Here is a 27,292-nt window from a genome sequence, read left to right as displayed (position 1 = left end):
AAGGCTTGTAGCCAATTATTCATGGTTCTTGCGACTTTTGGTGTACGTTCAAACGGCCTGTCTGAAGCTCGGCGTTCTTTATCCACCGTTGGTCTGGTGATCCGAGAGACCTAATATCAATTTAATCATTATACTAATTTTTATTGACGGTCTCGTCATCTAAATGTGAGCTGAGGGGGGAAATGCCACAGAAAAAGGTGTCCTTATGTATTCTTAAGCGAGCGGGAGGTTCTTTTTGCTGATTTTGATTTAGTCAAAGAGGGTTAAATAAAATTTTATGGCCAGGGATGGGGTTACCACCCTGACCCAAAAGTGATTTAAGAGCTGTAAGTACACCCGCACCATCCCTCCAAGCCCCCGAGTACTGGTACTCACCGATACCTTGAGGAATCAACTGGACAGGGTGAACCAGAACCACCTGCGCCAGACCGATCACATCTTCGGGATGAGCGCGGACTGGAGAGGGGATCTGTGATGATGGCTGGACCTGTGCCTTGAGGCCCTATGTGGACTTGCCGATTCATCCGATGACTCCTCCGAGGACGAAGGTTTTCGCCATAGACAGGCGACTACACCTAGAGGATCTGGAGTGGCGTGACGAACGCCTACTCTGCCTGCTTTGACCTCTAACGGAACGGTGGCGCCAATCAGAGCTGTAGGATGATGAGGGGGATGGCGACTCGGCGGGTGAGGTTACCGCGCCTGTGTCGGGGCGGAGACAGGGCCGGGGATCCAGCACCCGCCACGGCGTGAGTCGTGGATGGCATGAGGGGGGACACTGTAAATGTTGCTGGTAAATTAATGGGGTGACTTGGCACAAGTAGTTGAGGTTGAGTAGGTGGTGGCAGGGTAGGTAAGGGCTGTGGAGGGGGTAGTGGGGGTGGCATGGGAACATTTTTATTTAAACTGTGCACACTTGAAGCAGCAGCCTGTGCAGAAGCTGCAGAAGCTGCTGCCTGTATGGGAGGTACATGCGCAGCAGGAGAGTGCACTGTAATGGCAGCTTCCTCTACTGAGGAGGAACCGCTGCTGGCCTGGCCTCCCATATAGGCAGCAAGGTGGGACAGGAGGTTTGGGGGGGGAGAACGGTGGGCTGTAATGGCGGCGCTGCGTTGTCCCTAAGACATGGGAGGGTTGCAGCCGCCGTGTGTAGTGAAGGGGGCGTGGCCAGAATGGGAGTGCATGCGTGACGCGTGCTCGCACCTTGTGACGTCATGGGGGCGGGGTTAAAGTGATCCGGTGGGCGGATACGCCGAGCGGACCGACAGCCACCGGGAGGAATCACTTAATCAATCCCTCCTGATTCAGTCCTTTATTGCTGCCACTAGGTCACCCATCTCTCACCAGAGCAACGCAGCCTCCGGGTTCCACGCTTGTGAGGAGAGAGGCAGGAAGAGGCAGGGTCTGATCTTATAAAGAGGGGAAGAGGGAGGAAGAAGAAGAGCATTGGGTGAAAAACCAGGAGGGGAGGAGAAAGAACATGGGACACATCATTTTAACCCCTTCATACATTTCTAGAACCACCAACAGTAGAGAAATACATTTCCAGAACCACCAACAGTCCACAAGTACATCAACAGAACCATCAACAGCACAGAAATACAGCACGAGTACCACCAACAGTATAGAAATACATCACCAGAACCATCATCAGTATAGAAATACAGCATAACAACCATCAGTATAAAACATAGCGGGTGAAGGTGTAGCCAGACAAGGGGCATGATGGAGCATGGTAACCCCAGCTCATCAAATTTTCACCCCACAAATCTTACTGTAGTATTTGAATATCAGCCCTGATTTTTTTTGCCTTGTTGGCAAAAATGCAGCAGGTGTCAGCTGTATATAATAGTGTTAACCCGACTTACACCCTACTGCATCTATTGCAGTGGAAAAGGTCAACAATTAAAGTGAAAAATATTCAAGTCTTAAATTGGGACTAAGTAATAATGTAAAATAAAATTCAATAAAGTTTGTAAAAATTAAAAAAAAAAACACAGGAAAGAATGAAATAATAGTGAAAAATTGTTTTGCCACTGAAAATATAGCTTTTGTAGTGACCCAAGTGATAAGACGTTCACATTGCTTTTTCATCATACTGACATGCAAAAAAATGGAATAGGTAGAGGTAAAAAAAAATATATGTAAAATATACTGTATTTTTCGGACTATAAGAGCACTTTTTTCTCCAAAATTTTGGAGGAAAGTGGGGGGTGCATCTTATAGTTCGATATACATAAATAGTGTGGCTGTGGGTGGTGGAGGATGTGGGGGAGCGACAGCGGTTGAGTAGCGGGGCACAGGAGGGAGCAGCCGTCTGCTGCAGCCTACACTGTGCCCACTACTAAAGAAATTGAATATTCACTGCTCCCCACGCCCATGGGTGCGGGGAGCGGTGAATATTCATTTTCCTTAATAGCCGGCACACTGTGCCTGCAGCGCGGCTCCTGGTATGTATGGCATCCTTCATCCTGGCTGTATGTATGCCCCCCCTCATCCCGGTATGTATGGCCCCCTCATCCCTCTTCCTGGTATGTATGGCACCCTTCATCCCTGTATGTATGGCCCCCCTAATCCTGGTATGCTTGGCACCCCCTGATCCCCGTGACGCTGCACAAAAAAAACCCAAAACAATTATACCACCTCCTCTCTCCTCCAGCGCTGTGTCCCGCTCTGTGCCGGAATAGTCACTGCTACTCACGCCAGGACTTTGTGCGTGGGGAGCAGTGACCATTTATTCTCCCGAATAGCGCGCACACTGTACCCACAGTGCGGCTCCTGCTGTGCTCGGCTTTCAGTGTGACCGCTATTAAAGCCCATGAATATTCACCACTCACATGGGTGTGGTGAATACAAGAATGAAGGGGGCCATTAGTGTTGAGCGAGCACTAAAATGCTCGGGTGCTTCAAGCTCGGGCCGAGCTCACCGTGATACTCGGATGTTCAACTCAAGCAACGAGCCCAATGTTAGTCTATGGGAGACCCGAGCATTTTTGCGGCGGCACCCCCGGCAGTCTGTAGAAAGCCTAAAAAGTGCCCAAAACGATAGTGACAGTGTTCAAATGACATGGGGTCAGCATGGGGATCGCCCCAGGAAGCATTTCTGACCCCCAGATCACCGCTGTCAACAACGTGGTCAGAGGTATTAAGCCACTTTTACGGGCTCACAATAAAACGTTCAAAAACGAAACTGAAATGGTTTTCCTGTGAAATATGTTAAGGAACTTCCTTTCCAGGGTAAAGACTTGTGTATAAGGTAAAATAAATAACCAAAAACAAAAATACTCCTCCACACATTGGGCTATGTTCACAAGTAGCATTTTTTATGCGTTTTTGCACTTTTGTATTGCTTTCAACCGTGACAAATGCATTCACCGGGAAATGTAATTTTAACATTTTTCAACCTTATCTGGCCATGTGCTGTGTGACACCATGCATACAGTGCTGAAAAGACATGGGAACAGCATGGGGAAGACCCCTGGAAGCATGTCTGACACCCAGGTCACTGCCTAAAAGTTTGCCCATCAGAAGTGATCCTTGCCGCATCAGAAGATGCAGACTTGCAACTATCCCCGTGCAAGTCCTTGTCCCAGGGCAGTGTTCAATTGTACCTCCCCCATTCCTTGCAATGCAAATGCAAGTATGCAGCCTGCCACCCACCCACCCCCAGGCTGCAACACCATACTGCTTGCTTGCTTGCACTTGAAATTGGGCCTTTTAGGCATGTGGAGGCGGAATCTGGCCACCACGTCATGGCTGCGTTGGTTGGCTGGTATCCATACTCAGTCCTCAGCCGCCCGGCGGCCGGGTGTCCACGCTCGGTCCCCAGCCGCCTGGGGGCGGCCGGGTGTCCGTAAACGGTCCCCAACCGCCCCTATTTGAAGGACAGCCTAACCACAAACACGTGGACAAGTGAATGTGGCCAGGGATGGTCCATCTCACTGATGCCTTCACACTGGGTTAATATTGTGGAAGCCGAGACACAGTTGGACACTGGGATGCAACACGTCCTCCAGACATAGAGGATTGCTGGTCCTGGGTCAATCAGGCTTCAACACAAAGTTCAGAAGGTAGACAACAGTAATGGTCGACCTCCTACACAACGAGTAAATTATTCATGATCATGAGGCCATCCATCTCCTTAGCTTTCTGTTTCCTGCTACTATCCCAGTTCTATGACTCCCGTTAAAACAAAGCTTCAGGTGATGAATGATGGATGAGGTGGTGGCAAAGGAGAAAGAGCAGGAGGAACAGGGACCATTCACATCAATATCAGGCCAGTCAACCACACATGTCTTGTAGGATATGTTTCTGTACCAAAAGGAGTGGTTCGGCTACACAGTTATAGGGCATACAGTGAGTGCAATGCCTACCAAAAATTTCGAGGCACTCCAATGCCCCTTGGAAGTGACATAGAGGTCAGAGGGCCTTAACTAAACCGTTTTTTCCATTTATAGCAACTGGGTCTCCTGTACACTGTTGGCCTAAGCAGTGAATGGAAGGCTTTCCAAAAATTATGAGGAACTGCAATGCCCCTTGAAACAGACGTGGATTACAGCGTACTAAAAACCTTCTACCCATTATTGGGGAGTGGGTCGCCCTTAGTTTTCGCCTATGCATTGAAAAGCAAAAGCTGACTAAAATTAGGAGGAAATGCAATGCCCGTTGGAAGAGTCGTGGAGGTTAGAGGTAATTAAAAACAACATTTCAATGCCCCTTGGAAGAGCTGTGGAGTTCAGAGTGGTTTAGCAAGACGGTTTTAATGCCCCTTGGAAGAGATGTGGAGGTCACAGTAGCTTAACAAGACAGTTTTAATGCCCCTTGGAAGAGCTGTGGAGTTCAGAGTGGTTTAACAAGACTGTTTTAATGCCCCTTGGAAGAGACGTGGAGGTCACAGTAGCTTAACAAGACAGTTTTAATGCCCCTTGGAAGAGTGGTGGAGGTCGCAGTGGAATAAAAAGACAATATCAATGCCCCTTGGAAGAGTGGTGGAGGTCACAGTAGCTTAACAAGACGGTTTTAATGCCCCTTGGAAGAGCTGTGGAGTTCAGAGTCGTTTATAAGACGGTTTTAATGCCCCTTGGAAGACACATGGAGGTCAGAGTAGCTTAACAAGACGGTTTTCATGCCCCTTGGAAGAGCTGTGGAGTTCAGAGTAGTTTAACAAGACGGTTTTAATGCCCCTTGGAAGAGACGTGGAAGTCACAGTAGCTTAACAAGATGGTTTTCATGCCCCTTGGAAGAGCTGTGGAGTTGAGAGTGGTTTAACAAGACGGTTTTAATGCCCCTTGAAAAAGACGTGGAGGTCACAGTAGCTTAACAAGACAGTTTTAATGCCCCTTGGAAGAGTGGTGGAGGTCACAGTGGAATAAAAAGAAAATATCAATGCCCCTTGGAAGAGTGGTGGAGGTCAAAGTAGCTTAACAAGATGGTTTTAATGCCCCTTGGAAGAGCTGTGGAGTTCAGAGTGGTTTAAGAAGACGGTTTTAATGCCCCTTGGAAGAGATGTGGAGGTCACAGTAGCTTTAACAAGACAGTTTTAATGCCCCTTGGAAGAGTGGTGGAGGTCGCAGTGGAATAAAAAGACAATATCAATGCCCTTTGGAAGAGTGGTGGAGGTCACAGTAGCTTAGTAAGGCGGTTTTAATGCGCCTTGGAAGAGCTGTGGAGTTCTGAATGGTTAAACAAGATGGTTTTAATGCCCCTTGGAAGAGCTGTGGAGTTCAGAGTGGTTTAACAAGACGGTTTTCATGCCCCGTACAAGAGCCATGCAGTACAGCATATTAAAAACATTATTCACATTATTGGGGAGTGGGTCTCCCATAGTCTTTGTCTATGCCTTCCAAGCAAAAGCTGCCAAAAATTAGGACGGAGGAACTTGCAATGCTGGCAAACAAGAGCCATGCAGTGCAGCATATTAAAAACATTATTCCCATTATTGGGGAGTGAATCTCCCATAGTCTTTGCCTATGCCTTCCAAGCAAAAGCTGCCAAAAATTAGGACGGAGGAACTTGCAATTCCCCTTACAAGGGACATGCAGTACAGCATATTAAAACATCATTCCCATTATTGGGGAGTGGGTCTACCATAATCTTTTCCTATGCCTTCCAAGCAAAAGCTGCCAAAAATTAGGACGGAGGAACTTGCAATGCCCCTTACAAGAGCCATGCAGTACAGCATATTAAAAACATCATTCCCATTATTGGGGAGTGGGTCTCCCATAGTCTGTGCCTATGCCTTCCAAACAAAAGCTGCCAAAAATTAGGATGGAGGAATTTGCAATGCTGGCAAAAAAGAGCCACGCAGTACAGCATATTAAAAACATTATTCCCATTATTGTGTAGTGGGTCTCCCATAGTCTTTGCCTATGCCTTCCAAGCAAAAGCTGCCAAAAATTATGATGGAGGATCTTGCAATGCTGGCAACACAGACCATGGTCACCCTGGTGGTATAGTGGTTGTGGAGGCTGAGGATAAGGAGAAGAGCAAAATACAGCCGAAATGAGGAAGCGTATACCCATGTGTGAGTGTGAAGCGCTGCATGGGAATACACCTCCTGAAATAACACAGTGGATTTAACTTTATGTTACTCTGCTGTCATTTGGTGGTGATGAGAAGTCTGGCCCAATCCAGCCCTTGTTCATTTTGATAAGGGTCAGCTTGTCAGCATTGTCAGTTGACAGGCGAGTGCGCTTATCAGTTATAATTCCCCCAGCGGCACTAAAAACACGCTCCGATAACACGCTAGCGGCAGGGCAGGCCAGGACCTCCAAGGCGTACAGAGGGAGTTCATTCCAAGTGTCCAGCTTGGATACCCAATAATTAAAAGGCACAGAGGAATCACGGAGGACGCTGGTACCATCGGCAAGGTACTCCCTCACCATCTTTTGAAACTTTCCACTCCTTGTGAGAGTACCCCGCGCCTTAGGGCCTGTAAGCTGGGCGGGTCTCAGAAAACTGTCCCAGAACGTTGACAGTGTTCCCCTGCCTATTCTGGATTGGAGTTGCGTCTCTCTGGCCTGTACGCCTTGGTTGGGCAACGAACTGTGAGCTCTGCCGCTAGTGTGTTCAGATGGGAATTTTTTAACAGTTCTGCAGCAAGGGCCTTCTGGTACTGCCCCATTTTTGTAGACCTCTCCACCTCAGGAATAAGAGAGTGAAAGTTCTCCTTGTAGCGGGGGTCTAAAAGTGTCACCAACCAGTAATGACTGTCACCCAACATTTTGACAACGCGAGGGTCACGGTTAAGGCAGTGTAACATAATGTCAGCCATGTGTGCCAGACTGGTAACGGGCAAGACTTCCAGGTCCTCACCAAGATGACGACTGACTATGCTCTCCTCCTCCTCCTCCTCCTCCCCCCTGTCCTCAGGCCACCCACGCTGAACCGACGGTATGACAGTTGTACAGGTGCTACCGTCTACAGCGCATGATACCAGCTCCTGCTCTTCCTCCTCCTCCCTCATTGTCCCCCAATGCACGGTGGGATGAGATGAGGCTGGACTGTGTGTAATCGCCCGTTACGGCTTCTTGATCCATCTCATCATACTCTGCCTGCAATGCCTCCTCTTTAATTCTCTGCAGAGAGCGTTGCAAAAGACAGACAAGAGAAGTGGGATGCTGATGCTAATGATGGCTTCATCGCCACTCACCATCTTGGTGGACTCCTCAAAGTTTGTCAGGATGGTACATATGTCAGACATCCAGGTCCACTCCTGAGGTCTTATGTGTGGAGTCTGACCTGAATATCGACGGCCTTGTTGCAGCTGGTACTCCACAACTGCTCTCTTCTGCTCACAAATCCTTTGCAACATGTGGAGGGTAGAGTTCCAACGTGTGGGGACATCACACACCAGTCGGTGTGCCGGAAGGTGCAAACACTGCAACAACACAGCAAGGGCGGCGGAAGCTGTAGCCGACTTCCGAAAATGAGCTGACAGGCGGCGTACTTTGACGAGCAGATCTGGCAACTCGGGGTACGATTTAAGAAACCGCTGAACCACGAGGTTAAGCACATGAGCCAGGCATGGTACGTGTGTGATCTTGCCTCACCTCAGAGCCGCCACCAGGTTACGGTCATTGTCACACACGACCATGCCTGGATGTAGGTTCAGCGGTCTCAGCCACAGATCTGCCTGCTCTTTCACAGGTGTCCACAACTCACAAGCAGTGTGAGGTTTATCACCTAAGCTTAGGAGTTTCAGCACAGCCTGTTGTCGCTTGACTGAGGCAGTACTGCAGTGCTTCCAGCTTGTAAATGATGTGGTGATATCTGAGATGGAGGCTGAACATGAGGAGAAGGAGGAGGATGATGCGCAGGAGCTGTACACTGTGGGGGCAACTCTGACTGACATTGGGCCCGCAATCCTCGGTGTGGGAGGATGTGTTCAGTCCCAAGGTCTGACTGGGTCCCGGCTTCCACTATATTTACCCAGTGTGCCGTCAGGGAGATGTACCGTCCCTGGCTACAAGCACTTGTCCACGTGTCCGTTGTCAGGTGGACTCTCCCAGTAACTGTGTTGTTGAGGGCACGGCAGATGTTTTGGGACATGTGCTTGTGTAGTGCGGGGATTGCACACCGGGCAAAATAGTGTCGGCTGGGGACCGAATACCGAGGGACGGCCGCCGTTATAAGGTTGCGGAAGGATTCCGTCTCCACCAGCCTAAAAGGCAGCATTTCCAACGCAAGCAGTCGTGAAATGTGCGAATTTAGGACTGTGGCCTGTGGGGCGTTGGCTGTGAATTTGTGCTTTCGTTCAAAGGTCTGGGATATGGACAATTGAACGCTGCGGTGGGACGTGGACGTGGACGTTGATGCTGTTTCTTGAGAAACTGCCATAACAAGTGAAGACTGAGAGGAGGGGGCATCTTTGCATGCAGTATGGACAGGGGATTGCCTTGCACGCACAACAGGAGGTTCTCTACATGCACAACAGCGGAAGAAGCAGTGGTGACACCCGCTGACACTGGTCGTGGACCCTGGGGTTCGCCCCACAAAGTCGGTTGCTTTGCTGACATGTGCCTGATCATGCTGGTGGTGGTCAGGCTGGTAGTTTTGTCACCCCTGCTGATGCTGGCCTGGCAGGTGGTAAAAATGGCCTTTTTGGGGTTATCAGCAGAGTCTTTAAAAAAATTCCAGACTCTGGAAGAGCTCCTGGTTGTACTGGCAACGTCCCTCGTGTTGGTGTTACGGGGAACGGTTGCCCGCCTTTTGTGTGTGGTCACCACACTGCTTCTTCCTGCCTGTTTGGGTACTCTGCCTCCCTCCCTCTGTGTGCTGCTGGCCTCGCTCTGCGTATCCTCCTGCCACGTTGGGTCAGTTACTAGATCATCCACCACCTCCTCCTCTTCCACTTGCGCACCACGATCCTCCTCCTCACTTCGTGGCAATTGTGTCTCGTCATCGTCCACCTCTTGTGACAAATTGCCAGCGTCGACTTCCTGTGGCCGTGGCTGTTCAAATATTTGGGATCTCCTCTTTCACCACTTCAAGCGGATCAGGTGAGGGGCACAAATATGGAAATGGACCAGTGAACAGCTCTTCAGAGTGTCCAACTGTGGGATCAGTTGCTGTCTGACGACACTCGGCATGGTGGGAGGAAGGAGCATCAGGGTGAGGAGGAGTATGCGGTCAAGACTCACGGCTACTAAAACTTGACCGCGTGGAAGACAGACCAGAGGTGGTGGTGCCCAGGTAGCTGGAAGTATTATCTGCTATCCAATTAATAACCTGTTCAAAATGATCAGTTTGCAATACTGGTGTTGTAGTGTGCTTCCCTAGTAATTCGGTCAAGAAGTGGGAGCGAGAAGATGTGGCTGTTGGTTGTGGCCCCTTCTCATGCTGCACATAACACATCTGCATCTCTGGCTGCTATGGGCATAAAAGGGGACAAACTTATGGGTGGCACCCATGCTCCCCTGACCTCAACCCCATTGACAACCTCTGGAGCATCATCAAAAGGAGAGTTTATGATGGCGGGAGGCAGTTCACATCTAAGCAACAGCTCTGGGAGGGTATTCTGTCCTCATGCAAAACAATTAAAGCAGAAACCATCCAAAACCTGACAAATTCAATGGACGAGAGAGTTCAGAAGCTCCTTTCGAACAAGGGGTCCTATGTGCAAATGTAACATCACCTAGAATAAAGTTTTGAGTTGAAAACTGTTTGATTTCAGTTTGTAATAACCTGCTAATGCTTATAATTTCAAAAATGACCATTTTTTTGTTCGTTATTAAAATGAAAAGGTTGAAAACTCTGCATAATAATTTGGAACATGCATTTTGAGTGCAGTTTGAGTTTTTTATTTTTTTAAAAATATACTGTTATCATAGGCAGTTTGTACAAAAACCTTTCAATTGTACTCTAGTAGTTATTTGACTGGAAAATTACAATCACTGCAATTCATATGGGTAATTTGGGAAAATCTGAGAAAATATTATTTGCATAATAATTTGGAACACAGTGTATATCTCTCCCTAACTCAGCAGCACTGACCCTACACTGTCTGATCCCGGGCGACTGTGTCCAAGATGGCAGCGCCCGGTTTTAAATACTCGAGGTGATGCTGTGCGGCCAGCCAATTACTGTAATGCCCACAAACAAAATGGCTGTGGCATTACAGTGACTGGCTGGCAATCCCTGCATGTTCATTGGCTCTGTAAAGAGCGCCAAACATGCAGGGCGGAGACCCGAGCTCCAGCCCGAGTAACCCGGAAATGCTCGGTGCTCGCCGAACATCCCGAGTAGCGAGATGCTCGGGCGAGTACCGAGCAGTGTCGAGTATGCTCGCTCCACACTAGGGGCCATATATACAGGGATAAGGCATGACTGGGGCCATACATACAGGGGTTAAGGGGACCATACATACCAGTATGAAGGGGGCCATACGGCCATACATACAGGGATGAGTGGGCCATACATACTGGGATAAGGGAGGCCATACATACAGGGATAAGGGGACAAACATACCAGGATTAGGGGGCCATACATACATCAGTACAATACATAGCAGGTGAAGATATAGCCAGACAAGGGGCATGATGGAGCATGGTAGCCCCAGCTCATCAAATTTTTTACCCCACAAATCTTACTGCAGTCTTTGATCATCAGCCCTGATTTTTTATTGACTCGTCGGCAAAAATGCAGCAGGTGTCAGCTGTATATAATAGTGTTAACCCGACTTACATCCTGCTGCATCTATTGCAGTAGAAAAGGTCAGCAATTAAAGTGAAAAACATTCAAGTTTTAAATTGGGACTAAGTAATAATGTAAAATAAAATTCAATAAAGTTTGTAAAAATTAAAAAAAAAACACAGGAACGAATGAAATAATAGTGAAAAAATTTTTGCCACTGAAAATATAGCTTTTGAAGCGACCCAAGCGATAAAACTTTCACATTGCTTTTTCATCATACTGACATGCAAAAAAATGGAATAAGTAGAGGTAAAAAAAAATATATGTAAAATATACTGTATTTTTCGGACTATAAGAGCACTTTTTTCCTCCAAAATTTTGGAGGAAAGTGGGGGGTGCATTTTATAGTCTGATATACATAAATACTGTGGCTGTGGGTGGTGGGAGACGTGGGGGAAGTGATAGCGGCGGAGTAATGGGGCACAGGAGGCAGCAGTCATCAGCTGATGCCTACAATGCGCCTGCTACTAAAGAAAGTGAATATTCACTGCTCCCCATACCCATGGGTGCGGGGAGCAGTGAATATTCATTTTCCTTAATAGCCGGCACACTGTGCCTGCAGCGCGGCTCCTGGTATGTATGGCACCCTTCATCCTGGCTGTATGTATGCCCCCCTCATCCCGGTATGTATGGCCCCCTCATCCCTCTTCCTGGTATGTATGGCACCCTTCATCCCTGTATGTATGGCCCCCCTCATCCTGGTATGCTTGGCACCCCCTGATCCCCGTCACGCTGCACAGAAAAAAAATAAACAATTATACTCACCTCCTCTCTCCTCCAGCGCTGTGTCCCGCTCTGTGCCGGAATAGTCACTACTCCCCACGCTGGGACTCTGTGCATGGGGAGCAGTGACCATTCATGCTCCCTAATAGCGCACACACTGTACCCGCAGCGCAGCTCCTGCTGTGCTCGGCTGTCAGTGTGACCGCTATTAAAGCCCATGAATATTCACAACTCACATGGGTGTGGTGAATACTAGAATGAAGGGGGCCATATATACAGGGATGAGGCATGAGGGGGGCCATACATACAGGGGTTAAGGGGGCCATACATACCGGGATGAAGGGGGCCATACATACAGGGAAGAGTGGGCCATACATACCGGGATGATGGGGGCCATACATACAGGGATAAGGGGACCAAACATACCAGGATGAGGGGGCCATACATACAGAAATGAAGGGGGCCATACATACCAGGATGAGGGGGGCCATACATACAGGGATGAAAGATAAGGGGGGCCATACATACCGGGATGAGGGGGCCATACATACTGGGATGAAGGGGGCCATACATACCGGGATGAAGGGGGCCATACATACCAAGATGACAGGCACCATACATACAGGGATGAAGAGTGCCATACATACCAGGAAGAGGAATGAAGGTACCATACTTACCATGAAGAAGGATGAAGGTGCCATACATACCAGGATGGGGATGAGGGGTGCCATACATACCAGGAAGAGGGATGAGAGGGGTCATGCATATCAGGATGGGGGATTGGGGTGTCATGCAAACCAGGATGGTGGATTGGGATGCCATGCATATCAGGATGGGGATGAGGGCCACGTATAACAGGAAGGAGGGGGCCATATATACCAGAATGGGGGATATTAACAGAATTGTGGGACATTACCCCTATAACAGTGTCAGCAGCAGACCCCCTCCCCCTTAACAGGGCATCATGACCACATTTTTTGCTTAAATTTTTTTTCTATTTTCCTCCTCTAAAACCTAGGTGTGTCTTATGGTCCGGTGCGTCTCATAGTCTGAAAAATACGGGATGTAAACATTTTTTTTTAAATCACTGAAAATGTCATACCACAAAAAGCAAGCCCTCATATGACTCTGTTGGCAGAAAAATAAAAAAGTAACAGCTTGAACAGCTTTTTGGCAATACAAAAACAAATGATATTTTATAAAATATTGTTTTTAGGCTCAAAAGTAGTAGAGCATAAAAAAACCTTTATAAATCTGGTATCGCTGTAATTGTACTGACTCAAAGAAAGGTGTTTTATGAGTTTCTCCATACAATGAATGCTGTACAGTGAAAAATAAAAACAATTCTAGAATTGCCTCGTTTTGATCAGCTTGCATAGCAAAAGACAGAATAAAAGCGATTATAAAGTGTTATGTACCCATAAATGGTACCATTAAAAATTTCAACTCATTCTGCAAAAAAACAAACAAGCCCTCATACAGCTCTGTTGGCTAAAAAAATAAAAAAGTTATAGCTTTGAGAATATGGTGACAAAAAAACAATATTTGAGTGCAAAAGTAAAAAAAAAAAATAATAATAAAAAAAGAAAATAAATAAATGTATATATATGTATACATATGTATATACATATATATATATATATATATATATACACACAAAAAATATATATACACCTGGCATTGCTGTAATCATACTGACCTGAAGAATAAAGTCTTCATTTTGTCTCCCACAAATCAGCATAAGGCTCGGTTTATCCTGTTTTCTACGCTGACCACTTGCCTCTTGTTTTCCATCTAAAATCCCCAAAAAGTGTGATTTAGATGACACTATTGATGGAACTGTAATGTGTAGGATGGAGTCACTTTGGACTCTATCTGTTCTCTGTTCTAGCGGTGTCAATCTGTCATGCTGGGTATGGGGAGAACCCAGCGTATAACGACAGGAAAAGGGAAGGGTGCCCTACAAGTAGGAAAAGGGTGAGTGGAAACCCCTAAACAGCTCAAACGACAAACCCTGACTCCCCTATGGACCCTATAGAGGTTCTGCACCTATCGCTGAGCAGGAAACCTGGCCCTAGCTGACCCTAAAGCTAGGCCCTAGGCAGGGAGGGGGAGTGGTGAGCACTAGTCAGCCCCACCGCAAACTAAAGTACACACCAGGGAAACAATCAAGGGAATACACTTAGCTTCTAGATGACCCTGGAGAGAACACGGCAAATATCCACAAAGGAACTCCAAGAAAATTCTAGCCGACCACTAGAATTCCAGGCCTGAATAGATAAGAATCACTCTCTCACCAGCAACTCTCTGGAGCAACTGAATGTATTTAAGGATACAGCAAGGGTGTGGCAATTAGCAGCAGAAGGGAAGGATCACCGCTGGGTCCTAAAGGTATAATACCCAAGCAAGGTGAGGATCACTGCTGGGTCCTAGAGAGAGAGGGATCATGAAAGGATCAGGAAGATGTTTGCAAGGCCAAACACAGCAACCTTCTACAGCCGGACCCCATATGACTGTCTGTCAAACCTGACACACCCGCGACACAATCTCTTAAGAACACAAGAGTGAGATCGACCACAGTTATCTGGATGCCTTAAAAAGGGCACACTACTGGAACAGAAGCCAGATGGAATCGAAAGTTACTCAATCTGATGCATTATAGTGAATGGTTCCATTGAGGAATCTCAGGTTTTGGGGATTAGATGGAAACCATAATGTAAATGCTCAGTGTAGATCACATGATAAATGTAAAGCAAACAAAAAATATTATGGAAAACAAAATGTTATTTATAAAAACTTCATTTCATCCCGCAAAAACAAGCCTCCAATAAGAGCCGTCATCTGTCAATGGTTTCCACATTAGTAGCAACACAAATGCTCTTGTAAAGTGTCATGGTTCCCCTCCAAATGAAATATGCTCTCTTAAATCCAAATTGCCCCACCCCTTCTTAGCCCCACATGTATGGCCTTACTGTACAAGGAAGAACCCAATTATTATTATTTTTACTCACTTATGCAGCACCATCATATTCCATAGCACTTTATAGACATCATCACTGTACCCATTGGGGCTCATTATCTAAATTCCCTATCAGTATGTATTTGGAGTGTGCGGGAAATGAGTAGCCAGGGGAAACCCACACAAACACAGGGAGAACATGTATATGTTGCACTTGGTGGATGCTAACTACTGAGCCACCATGCTGTCCCACTTAACAATTTGGAAAGGTACTGGTATGTAGAGATGTATCTCTATGTACCAGTACATTGTGACAGTAATGAAGAATACCAGTCATATTCAAATAAAGAAAATTATCCTACAGTTATCATTGCAGACTTGCAGCGCCTTGCCAAGCAAGAGGTTGGGTGTTCGAATCCTGGGGAAAACAAGACAAGAGAAGTATGAGTTACTTAAATGAATGCAAATATGTACAGAACACAGACGTCAGGCCCTCCTCCAAAGTAAAGAACTACTGTACTAAGGAACTTTTCAGTAACCCTACATGGAGGGGGAACATCACAGAGTGAATGTTAGGAAATAGCCCTGACTTTGTGGGACAGCAGGAGATCTCCTCCAAATCAGTACTTGTCCTTTCATCCACAAAGGCTGGGAACTATTTATTTATTTTACTCACTTATATAGCACCATTAATTCCACAGCACTTTACAGACATTATGGGCCCTGTCCCCATACAGCTCACAATCAACATTCCCTATCAGTATGTCTCTGAAATGTGGGAGGAAACCCATGCAAACACAGGGAGAACATCCAAACTCCTTGCAGATGTTGCCCTTGGTGGGATTTGAACCCAGGACCCCATTGTTGCAAGGCTGCTGTGCTAACCACTGAGCCACCATGCTGCATACAAAAAATGCAAGTTCTGAAAAGTTGTAAGAGAGTGGGAGGTGACCCAAGCACCTTCTATGTAATGCACTATTTGATTAATGTTAATTGTAACGTACAGTACTTTATGCCTGAAAGGGTAATTTGCTTTGTACAGAGTGTGTATATTGTGATTGGAATGCATATTCCCTTTGCGATGCACTGAAGAGAGGTTTTGGCTCCATCTGTAGGTACTTGAGGTGAGACTGAGCAGTCTGCACATATTCCCAAATTGCATTCACTGAGAAAGTATAAGTTTCCAGAAGACGGGGAGTAGTTTAGATTATAAGTAGTCCCCTGATAAGAAAAATATTGTAGTGTTGATGGAGCTAAAAAGGAGAAACTCAGAGACTTGCAGTGAATTTGTGGCTGTTAGTGGAGAATAACTGGAAACAGCAGTGGAGACGTCTGAATGCCTCAGGAGGAGGAGAAGGAGTTAAGATGTGAGAGATTTCTGGGAGCAAAGTGGAAGATACTGTACAGCAAGGGAAGTCCAGAGGTCTACTGGAGTTGGAGAAATTCATCATGTACAATGTGGGACGACTTGTGAGGTGTTTGTTGGTTGATGAAAATTAATGAAACGAAACCTATGGATTGCCTTGCAGGGACACTGATAAGCTGCTGGAACAATACTTGTTTGTAGCATAGACTGATATAGATGTGTGTGTCAAGTGTATCCATCTATGTAACTGAACAGAAAATTCCAAGCCATGTACTGCCACCTGAAGCCAATACATTGTTGCCTTTGTTTGTGCCAGAGGTGTTGCAGGCAAAGATTTGTATCCGCTATCAATTGTGCCTCTTTCTGTTTATGTTCTTCAGTAAAGAAAATTCTGTTTTTATCAAATATGGAGACTCTGGTTCTTTTGAGAGTAACAGCCCCAGTGGGTACATCATATCCAAACAACCAGCCACCAAGAGAGCAATAATTAATAATAAGGTCAAGCCCTACACACACTCCAAGTATATTTCACTGGCGTGTTGATACCCAACTAGGTCTCTTAGCCTTCACACACCTTACAAAGTTTTCACTGCAATATGGCCACCAAAATAAAAGAAAGAAACTTGACTCCCGAATAACTAGAAATACGTTTGCAATGTGACCAAAACAAAACTTTATGGTGTGAATTTGGAGAATTTAGGTAGAGCTGAAACTCAACTGTTTATCATATATATATTTTTTCAGTTTCAGAGTCTGATGATGGGACATGTTGTATGTTAAAATTACAACCTTATCTAAGCTCTCACTAATGCATATGCAGGAATTTCTTATTGTACTGTTACAGATGGCTCCAGTCGTAGCCAGTAAATAGAGCTGATTAAGACATTTTCCAATTCCCTAAATTTACCCTATAGGCTATCCATGTTTCTAAAAAGGTATAAGATAAATTCTATATTCTGTTGAAAGATCAATAGTTGGTACATGCTTGGAGCATTTTAAAATAATAGAGCGCTGGAATTAATGATGGTGGTCCTGCATGATCCTGGGCGCTAAGACCCCGATTAATCAAGTAGTTTGTACTAGAGGCGTAGCTAGGGGTTTGGTTCGGGGGGAGGGGTAGACTTCTTAGTGGGCCCTTAACCAGGTAACCCTGATTACAACTATGGTTGCGCACCCTAATAGTGGATGTAGGAGAACCTCAGCAGATGACCATGCTATTTAAAAAAAAAAACCTCTATACAAAGACCAACATTGATAGTACTGCCATATAGTGACCACATAGTGGTAGATATCAGTCCTGCAGAACATACAGTTAGGTCCATATATATTTGGACAGAGACAATATTTTTCTAATTTTGGTTGTAGACATTACCAGAATGAATTTTAAACAAAACAATTCAGATGCAGTTGAAGTTCAGGCTTTCAGCTTTTATTTGAGGGTATCCACATTAAAATTGGATGAAGGGTTTAGGAGTTTCAGCTCCTTAACATGTGCCACCCTGTTTTTAAAGGGACCAAAAGTAATTGAACAATTGACTCCAAGGCTATTTCATGGACAGGTGTGGGCAATCCCTTCGTTATGTCATTCTCAATTAAGCAGATAAAAGCCCTAGAGTTGATTTGCGGTGTGGTGCTTGCATTTGGAAGGTTTTGCTGTGAAGTAAACATGTGGTCAAAGGAGCTCTCCATGCAGGTGAAACAAGCCATCCTTAAGCTGCAAAAACAGAAAAAACCCATCCAAGAAATTGCTACAATATTAGGAGTGGCAAGGTCTACAGTTTGGTACATCCTGAGAAAGAAAGAAAGCACTGGTGAACTCATCAATGCAAAAAGACCTGGGCGCCCACGGAAGACAACAGTGGTGGATGATCGCAGAATAATCTCCATGGTGAAGAGAAACCCCTTCACAACAGCCAACTAAGTGAACAACACTCTCCAGGAGGTAGGCATATCAATATCCAAATCTACCATAAAGAGAAGACTGCATGAAAATAAATACAGAGGGTTCACTGCACGGTGCAAGCCACTCATAAGCATCAAGAATAAAAAGGCTAGACTGGACTTTGCTAAAACACATCTAAAAAAGCCAGCACAGTTCTGGAAGAACATTCTTTGGACAGAAGAAACCAAGATCAACCTCTACCTGAATGATGGAAAGAGAAAAGTATGGCGAAGGCGTGGTACAGCTCATGATCCAAAGCATACCACATCATCTGTAAAACACGGCGGAGGCAGTGTGATGGCTTGGGCATGCATGGCTGCCAGTGGCACTGGGTCACTAGTGTTTATTGATGATGTGACACAGGACAGAAGCAGCCGAATGAATTCTGACGTATTCAGAACCGTACTGTGTGCTCAGATCCAGCCAAATGCAGCCAAACTGATAGGTCGTCGTTTCATACTACAGATGGACAATGACCCAAAACATAAAGCCAAAGCAACCCAGCAGTTTATTAAAGCAAAGAAGTGGAATATTCTTGAATGGCCAAGTCAGTCACCTGATCTCAACCCAATTGAGCATGCATTTCACTTGTTAAAGACTAAACTTCAGACAGAAAGGCCCAAAAACAAACAGCAACTCAAAACCACCGCAGTGAAGGCCTGGTAGAGCATCAAAAAGGAGGAAACACAGCGTCAGGTGATGTTCATGAGTTCAAGACTTCAGGCCGTCATTGCCAACAAAGGATTTTCAATCAAGTACTAGAAATGAACATTTTATTTACAATTATTTAATCTGTCCAATTACTTTCGGTCCCTTTAAAAACAGGGTGGCACATGTTAAGGGTCTGAAACTCCTAAACCCTTCATCCAATTTTAATGTGGATACCCTCAAATGAAAGCTGAAAGTCTGAACTTCAACTGCATCTGAATTGTTTTGTTTAAAATTCATTGTGGTAATGTCTAGAACCAAAATTAGAAAAATATTGTCTCTGTCCAAATATATATGGACCTAACTGTATAAGAGATTACAATAAAGTTATGGATAGTGACTTACAGCTGACTTTCTTTCTGGTGGAGTCATTCACTTTTCCCGTCTTTTCCATCTGGCCCATACCAACCTGACAACTTCTACCGGCCAGGACTCGGCTGCCCAGATTACAACAAAGACATATATGACTTCTCCAATTTCCAGCACCGTCCCCATGTATCCCCAACCTGCAAAAAGTCTTATCCTGCTGATACCCCAATAGTGAGCCGCTGCTGCCGTATATATCCCTCTTACTGCACCTTCTGTGTGGTACTGTGTGCTCTCTAGATGGTAAAACAAACCTCTAGAATATATTTTATGCCCTGTGCAAGTGCACTTAAAAACAGTGCCCACATTTTGCTCTCTAGAAAGTAATAATGCCATCTGTCACAGTCACAATAACCTGAGTGCCCCTATAACAATAAGTGCCCACTTAGCATTTAATAATGTCCCAAGTCTCCCCATGTACAGCTCCCCTCTACACAGTATGATGCTCTCCTATACACAGTATAATACCCCCACACTATATACCAGTCCTCACGCAGTATACTTACCCCTTAGTAGCTCCCAAACTGTTTGATGGCCCCAACACTGTATGATGGCCTCATACTGTGCAAAGGCCCTGCATTAGCTCTCACAATGTATTATGGCCCCTCACTGTTTGATGGCCCTCACAGTAGTCCCCACACTGCATGTTGCGGCCCTCAGTAGCCCCAACACTGTATGATGACCCCTCAGTAGCCACCACTCTGTATCATAGCCCCAAGAGTAGCCCACCCCTCTTTATTAAGACCCCTTTAGTAGCCCCCACACTATATCATGGCCCCTTTAGTAACCCCCACTCTGTATCATGGCCCCTTTTGTAGCCCCCACATTGTACCATGGCCCCCTTAATAGCCTCCACACTGTGTCATGGCTTTCTTAGTAGCCCCCACACTGTATCATCTCCCCATTAGTAGCCCCCACACTGTCATGACCCTCCTAGTAGCCCCCATACTGTGTCATGGCCCCCTTAGTAGTCCCCACACTCTATGATAGCCCAGTATAAGCCCCCACTATGTATGATGGCCTCCTTTTAGTAGCCCCCACTATTTATGGAGGCTTCGTTAGTAGCCTCCATTATTTTTGTGGGGCCCCCACAAATTATGCCCATAATACAATTTTAAATAAAAATAAATAAACATCATTTACTCACCTTACCACAGCGAGTCCAGCAGCAGACAGCAGCAGGTCCCAGGCAGACGGATGCCTTGACGACATCGCCCCGGGACTCATGTCCTGTGCCTGAGTCTGCTCTGGACCTGCCAATCTGTAGGCCGTAGGACTAAAGCGACCTATAGCCTACGGAACAATGAGCGGCAGTCAGGGGCATACATAGAAATCATGGGGCCCTATTGCAGAAGTTCTAATTGGGTCCTCCCAAAAGAAAAAAAAATATTCGGTGGGCTCACAGAAGAGCATACCTCACAACTTTGCAGCCTTAACAAAGTAATTTTCCTCCTACTGGAGCCCCAGATTTCTCTTTCATTTCACTCTTTAAGTATGATGTCAACAAAAGTGCCCCACAAACACTGTAAGATACCCCCACAATGAATTCCTCTACAGTGCCTTCCACATGCACAGTATGATGACCCTAGTGTACCCCACCTCTCAACTCCCCCGGAAAAGTATGGTGACCCCAACACAGTATTATCCCCCAACTGTGACCCTTCATGCAGTATAATGGGCCTACATACAGTATAATGGCCCCTCACCTCTCCACACTGTACAATGGCCCCCACACAGCCCTCCACACAGCCCCACACATACCTTAACACTGTATAATTGCTTGCATACAGTATAAAGGCTCCCACATAGCCCTCCAAATATTATAATAGCCCCACATAGCTTTCCATATAGCATAACGCACCCCATAGTCCTTCGTATAGTGTAATGCACTCCCCAAAGTCCTCCATATAGTATACTGCACTCCCTATAGTCCTCCAAATAATATACTGCACTCCCCATAGTCTTCCATATAGTATACTGCACTCCCCATAGTCCCCCATATAGTATACTACACTCCCATAGTCCTCAATATAGTATACTGCACTCTCCATAGTCCTCCATATAGTATACTGCACTCCTCACAGTCCTCCATATAGTATAATGCACTCCCCATAGTCCTCCATATAGTATAATGCACTCTCCATAGTCCTCCATATAGGAGAATGCACCCATAGTCCTCTATATAATGTAATGCACTCCCCATAGTCCTCCATATAGTATAATGCAATCCCCATAGTCCTCCATATAGTACAATGCACTCCCCATAGACCTCCATATAGTATAATTCATTCCATAGTCCTCCATACAGTATAATGCACTCCCCATAGTCCTCGATATAGTATAATGCACTCTTCATAGTCCTCCATACAGTATTCTGGCCACCACAATGTTCTCACTGATTTAAAAAATAATGTAATACTCATCTCTCCTCCTCGTTCGACCGCTGCTCCGCTCTCTGCAGCGAGCATCCCGAAGCGCCGTACATCTCAGTGCAGTGGTCACCATGTAGTTGAACTTGCGATGACAGACAGGTGGCCCGGTGCCAGCACCCCCTGGATTATGGCCCCACAGCGCCTGATGCCACTGGTAGGAGTGCATTGTGTCTCCCTGCTCTGCTGCGGAGTTTAACTGTTTTGGCGCCTGTGCATGCCAATACAGTTAAAAGTAACGTAACTCCGGGTGGGCCCCTCAGAGTGCGGGGCCCGGGGCAACTGCACCCTCTGCCTCCCCATGGTAGCTACACTACTGGTGTGTTCCATAATTTTGGCATAAAACTGTTTGAAATGTTTGGTACAACATGTACTTGTACAAAAAGCTTTGATACTTTTGTCATTTTTATGACAGCTCTACCAACGTTTTGAAACGTAAGTCGAGGTAAGTTACTCTGGCAAAACTGAATGATGTGCACGCTTCTTAATGAATTTGGCGCATCTTACTCCAGCACACCCTTAATCAAGAGTGATATGCAAAACTACAGTCTTGATAAATTGGGGGACAAAGACTTCTGAAACGAGACAATCCCCCTCTCTCAGTAGTGCTGTTCTGAAAGGCAGGGCAATGATTTATGTATGGTATTAACTAATGGACTGTAGAAGACTTTTTTATTCAGTTTGGAGGATTGCTACAGATCTGCAATGTCAAGAACCTCTAGTAGTTTTGGAGACTCTGGAGGATTGAATTCAACAAACGTTTCATGCCCTCTGTTTCTCCTGCTTTGTTGAAAAGGAGGACTATCTATAATATAACCGGGGATGCGGGTCTCTGTCCGAAGCCTCGATAGACTGCATATGCGTGACGCGCAGTCTGGCTCCAGACAGAAGACCGCATCCAGCCGTTACAGGTAAGAGGAGGTGTATGGCGTCGGAGATCGCGCTATGCGTAGGCACTGAACGCACACTGTGATCTCCGGCGCCATACTTACATACTTACCTGACTGGGAAGAGCGTTGCCGCGGCGCCTCTCTTCAGCGGAGACCGGGGGCGGAGACCGGGGGCGGAGTGAGACGTCGGATCAGCGCGTGCGCATAGCGCTATCCGGCGCCATTTTACTGAAGACACATTTACAGTGTGTCTTCAGCAAAATGGCGCCGGACAGCACGGTGCTCTGGCGCCGGACAGCGCGGTGCTCTGTCGCCGCACTCCTCCCCCGGCCTCCGGCAGAACAGGACGCTGCAGCGCTGGAGTACAGAGAAGAAAGGTGAGTATAACTGTTTATTTTTTTGGGGATGTGTGTATAGTGGGGGGGTGAGGGGTGCCACGCATACCAGGATTGGGGGTGAGTGGTGACAGGCATACCAGGATTGGGGATGAGGGGTGCCATGCATACCAGGATTGGGGATGAGGGGTGCGATGCATACCAGAATAGGGATAAGGGGTGCCACGCATACCAGGATTGGGGATGAGGGGTGCCACGCATACCAGGATTGTGGATGAGGGGTGCCACGCATACCAGGAATGGGGCTGAGGGGTGCCACGCATACCAGGATTGGGGATGAGGGGTGCCACGCATACCAAAATAGGGATGAGGGGTGACATGCATACCGGGATTGGGGATGAGGGGTGACACGCATACCGGGATTGGGGATGAGGGGTGACACGCATACTGGGATTGGGGATGAGGGGTGCCACACATACCGGGATTGGGGATGAGGGGTGCCTCGCATACCGGGATTGGGGATGAGGGGTGACATGCATACCGGGATTGGGGATGAGGGGTGCCACACATAGCAGAATAGGGATGAGGGGTGCCACGCATACCAGAATAGGGATGAGGGGTGCCACGCATACCAGGATTGGGGATGAGGGGTGCGATGCATACCAGAATAGGGATGAGGGGTGCCACGCATACCAGGATTGGGGATGAGGGGTGCCACGCATACCAGGATTGGGGATGAGGGGTGCCACGCATACCAGGATTGGGGCTGAGGGGTGCCACGCATACCAGGATTGGGGATGACGGGTGCCACGCATACCAAAATAGGGATGAGGGGTGACATGCATACCGGGATTGGGGATTAGGGGTGACACGCATACCGGGATTGGGGATGAGGGGTGCCACGCATACCAGAATAGGTATGAGGGGTGCCACGCATACCAGAATAGGGATGAGGCGTGACACGCATACCAGGATTGGGGATGAGGGGTGCCACGCATACCAGGATTGGGGATGAGGGGTGCCACGCATACCAGGATTGGGATGAAAGGTGCCACACATACCAGAATAGGGATGAGGGGTGCCACACATACCGGGATTGGGGATGAGGGGTGCCACGCATACTGGAATTGGGGATGAGGGGTGCCACGCATACCGGGATTGGGGATGAGGGGGCCACGCATACCGGGATTGGGGATGAGGGGTGCCACACATACCGGGATTGGGGATGAGGGGTGCCACGCATACCGGAATTGGGAATGAGGGGTGCCACGCATACCAGGATTGGGATGAAAGGTGCCACACATACCAGAATAGGGATGAGGGGTGCCACACATACCAGGATTGGGGATGAGGGGTGCCACGTATACCGGAATTGGGGATGAGGGGTGCCACGCATACCAGGATTGGGGATGAGGGGGCCACGCATACCGGGATTGGGGATGAGGGGTGCCACGCATACCGGGATTGGGGATGAGGGGTGCCACGCATACCAGGATTGGGGATGACGGGTGCCACGCATACCAAAATAGGGATGAGGGGTGACATGCATACCGGGATTGGGGATGAGGGGTGACACGCATACCGGGATTGGGGATGAGGGGTGACACGCATACTGGGATTGGGGATGAGGGGTGCCACGCATACCGGGATTGGGGATGAGGGATGCCACACATAGCAGAATAGGGATGAGGGGTGCCACGCATACCAGAATAGGGATGAGGGGTGCCACGCATACCAGGATTGGGGATGAGGGGTGACACGCATACCAGGATTGGGGATGAGGGGTGACAAGCATACCAGGATTGGGGATGAGGGGTGCCACGCATAATGGCATTGGGGATGAGGGGAGCCACGCATACCGGGATTGGGGATGAGGGGTGCCACGCATACCAGGATTGGGGATGAAAGGTGCCACGCATACCAGAATAGGGATGAGGGGTGCCACGCATACCGGGATTGGGGATGAGGGCTGTCATGCATACCAGGATTGGGGATGAAAGGTGCCACGCATACCAAAATAGGGATGAGGGGTGCCACGCATACCAGAATAGGTATGAGGGGTGCCACGCATACCAGAATAGGGATGAGGCGTGACACGCATACCGGGATTGGGGATGAGGGGTGCCACGCATACCAGGATTGGGGATGAGGGGTGCCACGCATACCAGGATTGGGATGAAAGGTGCCACACATACCAGAATAGGGATGAGGGGTGCCACACATACCGGGATTGGGGATGAGGGGTGCCACGCATACCGGAATTGGGGATGAGGGGTGCCACGCATACCGGGATTGGGGATGAGGGGGCCACGCATACCAGGATTGGGGATGAGGGGTGCCACGCATACCGGGATTGGGGATGAGGGGTGCCACGCATACCAGGATTGGGGATGACGGGTGCCACGCTTACCAAAATAGGGATGAGGGGTGACATGCATACCGGGATTGGGGATGAGGGGTGACACGCATACCGGGATTGGGGATGAGGGGTGACACGCATACTGGGATTGGGGATGAGGGGTGCCACGCATACCGGGATTGGGGATGAGGGGTGCCACGCATACCGGGATTGGGGATGAGGGGTGACATGCATACCGGGATTGGGGATGAGGGATGCCACACATAGCAGAATAGGGATGAGGGGTGCCACACATACCAGAATAGGGATGAGGGGTGCCAATCATACCAGGATTGGGGATGAGGGGTGACACGCATACCAGGATTGGGGATGAGGGGTGACAAGCATACCAGGATTGGGGATGAGGGGTGCCACGCATAATGGCATTGGGGATGAGGGGAGCCACGCATACCGGGATTGGGGATGAGGGGTGCCACGCATACCAGGATTGGGGATGAAAGGTGCCACGCATACCAGAATAGGGATGAGGGGTGCCACGCATACCGGGATTGGGGATGAGGGCTGTCATGCATACCAGGATTGGGGATGAAAGGTGCCACGCATACCAAAATAGGGATGAGGGGTGCCACGCATACCAGAATAGGTATGAGGGGTGCCACGCATACCAGAATAGGGATGAGGCGTGACACGCATACCAGGATTGGGGATGAGGGGTGCCACGCATACCAGGATTGGGGATGAGGGGTGCCACGCATACCAGGATTGGGATGAAAGGTGCCACACATACCAGAATAGGGATGAGGGGTGCCACACATACCGGGATTGGGGATGAGGGGTGCCACGCATACCGGAATTGGGGATGAGGGGTGCCACACATACCGGGATTGGGGATGAGGGGGCCACGCATACCGGGATTGGGGATGAGGGGTGCCACGCATACCGGGATTGGGGATGAGGGGTGCCACGCATACCGGGATTGGGGATGAGGGGTGCCACGCATACCAGAATAGGGATGAGGGGTGCCACGCATACCAGAATAGGGATGAGGGGTGCCACGCATACCAGGATTGGGGATGAGGGGTGCCACGCATACCAGGATTGGGGATGAGGGGTGCCACGCATACCAGAATAGGGATGAGGGGTGCCACGCATACCAGGATTGGGGATGAGGGGAGCCACGCATACCGGGATTGGGGATGAGGGGAGCCACGCATACCGGGATTGGGGATGAGGCGTGACACGCATACCGGGATTGGGGATGAGGGGTGCCACGCATACCAGGATTGGGGATGAGGGGTGCCACGCATACCAGGTTTGGGATGAAAGGTGCCACACATACCAGAATAGGGATGAGGGGTGCCACACATACCGGGATTGGGGATGAGGGGTGCCACGCATACCGGAATTGGGGATGAGGAGTGCCACGCATACCGAGATTGGGGATGAGGGGGCCACGCATACCGGGATTGGGAATGAGGGGTGCCACGCATACCGGGATTGGGGATGAGGGGTGCCACGCATACCGGGATTGGCGATGAGGGGTGACACGCATACCAGAATAGGGATGAGGGGTGCCACGCATACCAGAATAGGGATGAGGGGTGCCACACATACCAGGATTGGGGATGAGGGGTGCCACGCATACCGGGATTGGGGATGAGGGGTGCCACGCATACCAGAATAGGGATGAGGGGTGCCACGCATACCAGGATTGGGGATCAGGGGAGCCACGCATACCGGGATTGGGGATGAGGGGAGCCACGCATACCGGGATTGGGGATGAGGCGTGACACGCATACCGGGATTGGGGATGAGGGGTGCCACGCATACCAGGATTGGGGATGAGGGGTGCCACGCATACCAGGATTGGGATGAAAGGTGCCACACATACCATAATAGGGATGAGGGGTGCCACACATACCGGGATTGGGGATGAGGGGTGCCACGCATACCGGAATTGGGGATGAGGGGTGCCACGCATACCGGGATTGGGGATGAGGGGGCCACGCATACCGGGATTGG

Source organism: Phyllobates terribilis, unplaced genomic scaffold (genome assembly GCF_046119375.1).
Source record: "Phyllobates terribilis strain yellow unplaced genomic scaffold, ASM4611937v1 Scaffold_1__5_contigs__length_1240528914, whole genome shotgun sequence".
Lineage (NCBI taxonomy): Eukaryota > Metazoa > Chordata > Amphibia > Anura > Dendrobatidae > Phyllobates > Phyllobates terribilis.
The sequence above is the reverse complement of the archived record's forward strand: the minus strand, read 5'-3'. Positions refer to the sequence as shown.